Below are 9,376 nucleotides of genomic sequence, written 5' to 3' on the forward strand. Positions count from 1 at the left end.
GTACAGTACACAAATATGGGAAGACGTGGCGAACCATCTCTTTCAGACAATGCAAACTTATTTCATGTAGAAGCACACTTTTCGCATTGGCAGTGGTAACTTTTAGAAAACTTGAAAAATAAAAAAATAAAGAAGTGACTGAATAAGCGAAACTAGTTGAAACCACGTTATGTTTGACATATTAAAACCAGAATTTGCAGGTTACTTAGGCAATCTGGGTACTTTATTTTTCAACATTTCCGTGTCACAAATTGTTCAGATTCGGGTATAGACCATACACTACTGTTACGGGTTGTATAGGTAGCTTTGTTCTTATGCATACAGGATATATCGTTAAATGGGCTAATTTCTGAATTTATATTGCAATGTCATACACAAAGTAGGAAACGATCGTGGAAAGAAAATTGCAAAACGTCTGCTATATAAAAGCGCGTGATGTTTTGGCCCATCCCCCGCAGTGGGTATGCGCCAGTCAATGGGTGAACAAGAACAATCCTGGTTAGCACGGTCACGTCGCTGCTACAATATATAATACAAGTTCATTGCTACGGACTTCGTTCAAAAGTGAGTAGTCTGGGGAAGTGTTCGATTTGACTATTGTTGAGAGGAATTGTTTTTCCGGATTGATCCCCCCTTCTATGAAGACAGTACCTTTTCAATTATAATTTGTTCTATGGCACGTTTTCCATGATATGAGCCTTACCATGAAGCTAATATATTAGCTGTGATTGACGGACGCTTATTGTGTCTACTAACCAAACCAAAACGAACAAGAAAAAAAGTGTGCGAAATGGCTGCCCCGGTTCGACACCGATGAATGTAAAGAAGCCATGTATGTTTAGTGTAAACGTTTAGAGTAGTGTGTTTTTATAGAGTTATTTCTCTAAGCCATCTACAACCATCTATAAGCCACCTGTATAGTCTTTTACGGTCTATAAACAACTTGTTACTGGGCTTCGTGCACTACTTGAGCTGCCATTGTAGCTTTCCGCTTTGCTTTGTGCTAGAAAAACAAACTGTCGTTCATTCATTCATTAATTCATTCATTATTTCATTCAGTATTCATTCATTCATTGTTTCTTGCATATATTATTTCAAGAGCATTCCCACAATATAAGATGGTGCAGTGTCGGAGGCACGCCCGAAGCCAGGGGATGGGGCTGCCCCTGCTCAAAATTTCGGAGGGGGGGGGGATGTAAATGTTTTTGAACAGGGAACACAGTTTTCTCGCTCAAAATACGAAACAAATGGGACAACCAGTGACTGAGTGACTTCCAGTTCGACCTCTGCAGAACTAGCGGAAGGGTCTGCGCGAACATGAGGTTAAACTTCAAGGTCGAGTACCCTACAAACGGGCGGGCGGGCCGCCATAGCACAGGCCTAGGCCTCCGAGATTAGTTTCATCAACGCAACAATGTTGAAGGCGTCTTGCCGATGATGATCCTAGAGGCAGCACACGGGCTAAGGAAAGGGCATGGAGGAAGCCAACAACTAAGGAGACGCCCTGACTACACGCGCTGTGAAGCCATGGTGAAGCCAGAAGTTGGCCATATTGACTGGACGAATTCTCCTCTCTTGTTTTCATCTGAATTTGAAGGAGAAAACGCCTTTGTTTCTTCAGCTCGGAAAGTACGTGGGTTGCGCTATGCGCGTGTCGTGGCCATTCGAAACCCACCGAGCAGAGCTCAACAGTGTGCCAGCACAATACTGTTAGCGAAATCATCGTGACCATGGGTTAAACGGCGGGTATCAGCTCACCGACAAAGAAGCAAGCAATACGCAAGAACAAAAGAACGTATGCTAGATGCACTGACTACGGCAAGCGACATTTATGTTAAGGCACTGTACAAACAGCATGGTCGCCCATGCGCTGTTTTTCACATGGTTGTCTTCCGTCGCTCACGCGGACGACGCGGCGCCCGGTCACCGTGTTCCATATAAAAGCACACCATTGTTAGCATGGCGGACCGGGATACGAAAATCTCGAATGAACAAAGAGGAGTGGGAGATACGAAAGCAAAAATGGCGAGCAACACTTGCTCAAGATACTTTCCACATTTGCTGTCGCAACGGCTGCAGCTTAGAGCAGCTTTTCAACGCTAAATTATCTTAAAACCTACTCTTATTAACAGCTCTGTTGAACGATCGAATAGGCTGGCTAGATTTAATGTCACTCTATAGAAAGTCCCTATGAAGGAAACTTCTAGACGCCTAAACCGTCACAGGAAGACAGACATACCGAGAAAGAGCGAAGCAACTATGACAAGCCAACTATCCCAGCAAAGAGTACTTCTACAGAGAGTACGGTGAAGTGAGCAACGTAATCGCAACGTTTACGACGGCAAAGACTTGTATTTTAGGCTGGCGTACTTAAGGAGGCAGGATTCAGCGCGCCGCGGACTTGTGGGACCTGTCAAAATTACAGCTGACCATTTTGTGGCAGACACCAGGAGACGTCGTTCCATAGTGGTCGTCAATAAAATGAACGCTTCCCGTCAATTTCTGGTGGGTTCTGAGTAACATTATCTTACTTTATCGTATTCATCAGATTATTAAGATAAATTATCCGCGTGAAATTATATACAACCATGAAGATTGGACCCACAAGTAAAGTTTACACTTAAAAACAGATTTTAAAGAAGTAACATAACTAATACACTGCCAATGTTGAGGAAAATCACGAAAGTAATAGTTTTTATCAGCTCCGCCGAAGTTGTCTTGCAGACAGGGTACTTGGCTGCTGGCCCGAATGCCGTGGCATGGAATCGCGGCTGCGGCGGCTGCATTTTCGTTGAAGGCGAAAATGCTGTAACCCCGTGTGCTTAGACTTGGGTGCACGTTAAGAAACCACAGGTGGCGGAAATTTCGGGAGCCCTTCACTACGGCGTCTCTGATAGTAATATGATGGCTTTGGGACGTTAAACTCCACATATCAATCATTATTACTTTTTATCATATAGTCAAAGCTTTCAGCAAGCGCCATCCCCCCCCCACGCCTTTCACCCCCTTGAAAGAAATTCCCGGATACGGGCTTGGTCATATGTCTGAGTGTTTTCATGTACTGCAGCGTTTCACACAAACAAAACAAGAGTGAGACAGCATGTAATTAGTTATGCCGGCTGTAATGACTACAGAGCGAACCAGTACGTGTGCTGTGCAACAGAGCGTTAGATAATGCAAAGTCGTATGACCGGGACATTCAGGTATTGGACTAAACTTTGAACGGCGCATGTGAAAGAGGCTTAAAATAAAAACTGCGGAGGTCACATAGAAATGAAAGCTCAATGGTGACACCCTCACAAGGAGTGATGGAGAATAAAGTATACAAATATTGATGAGAGCAACTCTGGAGTGTGGAGTGTCTCTGATAAAGTTCAGCACTAATGGCGCGTTCTACTGCACTTACCTCGCCAGCAGCACGTCTTGACATGCCGTTAGAAGTAGTATGCAGTCATAAAAATATCTGATTCGGTTGCCCTCATTTCAGCTGCCCCTCTTGGCGCCGCGTTTCCCTTCGGTCTCCGCCGCCATTCAACTTCGACAATGCAGGTCAGTGGCCGGCATGAATACGACAGTTCGAAGACTTCTAGCTCGCGTCAGGCTTAGCTTCTGCCACCAAAGAAACAAAGTTCCGCACCTTGTTCTGCTGCCTAGATAATGGCCCATGCTATTTGGTCCCACCTCATGGCTTATATTTACTTATGATACCCTCAAACCTTTACAGCACTACAGAGGAGAGGGACAAAAAGCAACAACAAATAGAATATAACATTTTAACAAAAAACTCTCAAGCATTTACCCGAAGGTGAACATGGTTAAGTGCGAATACACGGGGTGATGCTATAAGGGGTATTTATTAATTGGCACTATTATATTTATTAATCACACTATGGGGCCTTTATGGTGTAATGGTTCCTGGGAATCGAAATTTGATCACACGGGGGAGTTTACGTTAACTCACTGGCGAATGCCAACGTATTTTAACTTTACTCCCCCTCACGACCCGCTCTAGACGGGAGACTGAGAGAGAAGGCGGGCACGTGAGAGAGAGGATGCGCGTGTAGTGCAGCGAGCGAGGAGAGCGGAGGAGCGAGCAAAGGGGGAGGGGGTATAAGGCGCGTTACTGACACCGATATCAGCGTCGCGTCCGTGGCTTATTCGGTAGAGCGTCGCGCTGCGGCCCGCCAAGTCCTCTTTCTTTTAAAGATGGAGAGAAGACTGCGGATGCCGCCGACAGCGGTGGATGGTTTGGGGTCGCTTATAAAGTGTATTCACACTTAATAAACTGTGATAAAATACAATCATTAGTGGAAATCGGTTGAATAACAATAAAAGAAGGCAAACTTAACAGAAACACACAGAACGTACATAAAAAACCAGACACGAGAAAAATAGATCGCAGCATCACATAACCAAGACATGAAGTCAAATTGATGTAATTATTACGTTACGGAATCTACCGGATTTAGCAATATTGACGAGTGTAGTGGACAGGTGATTCCAGTCGCGACACGTTTTCAGAAGAAATCAATCGGAGTACGTGGACGTGTTGCTACGAGGAATGTGTACATTGTTGTTGTGATTTAAACAAGAATATTTGAAAGATGCAGACTACAGTATATAATAGATATCTGGGCGTTAACGTCCGAAAACCACCATGTGATTATGAGAGGAGCCACAGTTGAGGGCTCCAGAAATTTTGACCACCTGGGGTTCTTTTAACGTGCACCCAAATATGAGTACACGGGCCTACAACATTTGCGCCTCCATCGGAAATTCGGCCGCCACAGCCGGGATTCGATCACGCGGCCTTCGGATACTTTGGCCACTAGTATCTTGGCCACTAGACCAAAGCGGCGGCGCGTGGCTACAGTATTTTTAGATGTAATCGTGATATTATATTTTGTAAAAAATGCAGAAGTATGCTTGTCTTCTGCACCTGGCATGTGATGTAAGGTTAAGGATGACTTTTGTAGCAAATACACTAGAGCTTTTGATAATAATTTGCTATTATATAACTTGCTGAGCTATTCTGAACAGCCTCAAGCTTTTTTGTGGATGTTATTTGGCCTGGTTTTTGTACGAATGATATGTAATCTAATGCAGGACGAATATACGTATAAAATAGTTGTTTCTGTATTGATGATGACGCTATAAGAGTGTTACGTATAATATAACCTAGCGTGCAATTACACTTAAACATTAAATGGTCGATGTGTTCGGGTCAGGACAGAATGTTAGTTATGTCGACATCATGGTACTTGTAGAACTTGACATGTTCGTGTGTGCTTGAATAAATTGAGTATAAATAGATAAATGATTGAGTATGGAGCTTTCATTGATTTAAAATTATAATTGTTAAGATGCATTTTACAAAGGTTGCAGCAACACAGAATGTTCTTGAGTTCATTTTGAAGGGCTTCGGAATGACAGTAATTTTGCGGTTCAATGACACAGTCATCGACAAAAAGGCGAATTGGAGAAAGTATGTGTTTGAGCAAATGGTTGATATAAATTAACAACATTGGGGAACACAGAACAGATCCCCGTAGCCTAACGGAACGCACAGGTATTTCGGAAGAGTGAGCATATTTAGCGGAAACATACTGCGCGCGGTCATAAAGACGTTATTTTATCCAAATAAAGAGGAAATCATGAACGTCTAAGCATTGTACTTTCAGTAGAAGAAGTTGATGCTTAACTATGTGGTATACTTTCGCAAAATTTGAGAATACAATCAGTTAGTATGCCTCTATCTAAAGTAACAGGCGAATTATTAGTAAATTATATTAGTTAGATTTTGCATGAACACACTTTTCGAAAACTATGCAGAGATTTGTGAAAGGAAGTTATGACATTCCAAATTATTACCAACATGGGTGTAAATTACATGCTACATTACTTTTCAAAAAGTAGATGTAAGTGAATTATGTCGGAAGTTGTGGGTGCTGTGTCTGTCGCCAGACTTATGAAGTAATATAATTGACACATAAGCTTGAGCCTCACACAGCGCAATCACGGAAAAGTTCAACGACTACTTTGTCTCACCTGAATAAACAACTCTATACAAGCCCAGCTGGTTCCACTATTACCATCAGCTGCCCGGCGAGGCATTGTATGCGTCGTATGTGGTGCTCAAGAGCATGATGAAGAAGTGCGACTATCCTTTTACTACATCTGTGTTGTCTTTCAAGCGTCCGAGCTCGCGTTTGTCGCGAGATTTCATGTGTGTGCGTATCCAGTCACCTTATACTCTGGGTCTCTCCGCTGCGTGTGCATGTGCGTGTCCACGCATGCGCATATGCAGCGGAAACAGGCAGAGCGCTATGCGCCTAAGTTTGGAATACACTCCGCCTCCTCTGGAATGCAAATGAAACTCTTCTTCCCCCCCCCCCCCCACGGCGCACTTCCGGTTGGCATTCGTTTTTCTCGGGTTGGACGGTTATGGCAACCCACGGGGAGCCCGAGGGTCGCCAGACGCTTCCAGGACAATTCAGTCGTGGAAACTCTCTGGAAGGTTTTGGACAGGTTTCGGGCTAGCAGACGCCGAAAAGGCACAATGCGTGCTTCGTGCCATCTTTATGAAGACTCGATGGATTGCAATGTGGGCACTTGAGGACTGCGTCGTCGCTTGTCATTACGCGTGGCGTTATCTTCTAAAGCCTGTTCCGCCTTGCGACATGAGGCAATTACGAGTGGCGGCGAGTGTTTGAAGCTACTGTTCATCGTTTTTGTTATGTTTCCCATGAATCTTCCTCCTGTGAACAACTCGGTGAACTGTTGACTGCGTCGTGCACATGCCTTAAAAGTTATGTACGTATTACACGTTCGTGCGCTCGCATGGAGACAACTTTGGAATTCATTTTTTTCGTAGTAGTCGTTTATGGAGCTGTGCTGATATCTGTGAACTTAGCGAAGACGATTGTGATCGAACTAGCTCGCTCTGTCGTATGTTTGCGTACGTGAACCTTTTAGAACCTCTGCCCTGACTACTCGATTGATCTTCGATAGTGTTAAAAAGCCCTAGATCGCCACTGTTGGTGATGCTCGCTGGTCGCGAACGGCGTGCGAACCCATTTCTATCTATGAGCCTGCATATGTGGTATGATATTATACGATACGGCGCGAGAAAAATACAACGGAAAATGGATTGAGAAATGTATACATCCTTTCGTGGCCCATTTCATCGTTGGCTTTGTCTTTTTTCACCTCTTCTTAATAATGCCACGCAGCATGTTCTATGACCTAGTAGGTCAAATCAAAGCTGACATATATGACATTCGTTAAGTGCCACTTAGGACAGAAAAACAGGCCAAGGCAAGTTCTAAAATGGGCCAAGAACGTGTAATGCAAATGTTTATTTTATATACGACGCGCACTTGTGGTACCAATACCTGCGCATATTATAAACTTTAGACAAAAACGTAAGTTGGTCAACGTGTGTTTCCGACGCATAATACGCGATAGCTGAGCAGGTGTATATCCTCGAACTCTTTTGGGGACACGATCACTTTCGCCTGATTTCGCGTTGTGTTGTGCAGTGACTGATACATGTACTAAAAAGACGTGAGCTTGTTAAGCCGTCAGCGTCGTGGCAGCTCACCTTGCATCGTTTTCGAGGAGGCGTGCGCCAGCTGGCTGTTTCGTTCGCAGATGCGGCGAGTGATCGTGCGAGCGTACAAAGTCGTACCCCAAATACGTACGCTCAAGGATATTTTAGCTTTTCGCGAGCTTAGCTACGTATTTCCAAGCGGACAATGCAGAAAAAAACCAACATAGACGTGGCGCATTGCTTCATATGGTGGATTGACGGTAGGGTTTGTTGACGTTTACGCTGGCTGTCTCAGCATTCGATTTTGCGATCTTCGGGCAGCTTCAGGTTGTCTCGGGTTCCCGACTTGAGTGACTAGACACTGTTTCCTGTCCAGACCAGAACTAGCTGACTGACCCTCTGGCTACCTTTGGCTAGCTCTGGCTACCAGAGAGCTGCCAGAGGCCTGAAAACTGAAGAGCCCCAGTGCGTTAAATAAGTAAGCCGTAGAGCAGGCGGTGACCATGAGCCATCGGCATGTCTGGGTAAGCTGTGTATAATGATTTATGAGGAGGAGCTCCTGCAACTTTTGATTGGAGCTCAGCACACCCCACGCCATGAGTTTTGTGTTGGAAGTAGCCACCGGAAAATTCAGAGTCGAAACTTCAATACCCCTCACTCAGCTTGGGGCTACCACAACACCACCAAGAAAGGGGCACGTGTTCACGACACAGCCCAGCAAAACGATTTGGCGCTACGGAATGGCTTGCTCCAACCAATTGGAATGGGAAACAGCGTGTCCTGGGATACAAATCCTGATCTAACGTTCACTTGATGGGGGCAAAGGGCAACGTGGGCGAGACTCCCCGACACTCTAGCCAGCGATCACCACATCATTCAATTCGATGTCATACAGGCTCATTGTTCTCCCAAGAGAGTAAACGCACATCTTACGGACTTGAACGAATATAGGAGAGAACTTGACGACGACTCAACCACTGACGACATTGAAGCCTGGCTGAGCGAGATAATTGGTGTTGCTGACGTCCATACCACGGTGATTCAACTGGACGATGACAACCCGGCTGTTGATAATCATCTTTGTCACCTATAGGAGGCTTGATCAGTATTGAAACGGTTCCGACGGCAAAGGCTGAACCGAAATCTCAAACGCAAGATTGCCACGCTCACAATGCAGCCACGAAAGTACGCCGAACGGCTAGTTAGTCAGACCTGGTGGTCCTTTTGCAATAAACTACAAGGTACACTGTGCACGAAAAATACTTGGCACACTCTTCGAGCCCTCATCAAGGACACCCGCACGGAAGCCTAACGAAGGCTTACAGACCAACGGTTAATCCACAACTATGACGGCACAGAGGAGCAGCTACTGCAAGAACTTGAGACCGAGCTACGTGGCTCTGATAGCCTGCAAGTACGTCCAAGAGCCTTCCAACCCCCAGGGAGTATCAAGGAGCGCCGAACGAAGAGCTAGATTGACCTTTTACGCAGGCCGAATTACAAGCGGCCCTCACTAATCTGACACGCAATACAAGCCCGGGTGAAGACAAAGTCACCAATAACCATCTAAGACAGCTTCCACCCCTCGCATTGACGGCGCTCGTTCAATATTATAATTCCTTCTGAATAGAAAGCGAGCTGCAAACAGCCTGGAAGCACTCGGAGGTAACCTGGTACCCTAGCCTACAAGCCGAATTATATCACTAATCACCTCTCTACTTCCCTTACGTCAAGCTCCGGGAAAATCTTTGAACACATGGTCAATGAGCGGCTTACCGCACACCTCGAAGAAAATGGTTATTTCACTAACACCGTGTTCGGCTT

The sequence above is a fragment of the Rhipicephalus microplus genome, unplaced genomic scaffold (genome assembly GCF_043290135.1).
Source record: "Rhipicephalus microplus isolate Deutch F79 unplaced genomic scaffold, USDA_Rmic scaffold_12, whole genome shotgun sequence".
NCBI lineage: Eukaryota > Metazoa > Arthropoda > Arachnida > Ixodida > Ixodidae > Rhipicephalus > Rhipicephalus microplus.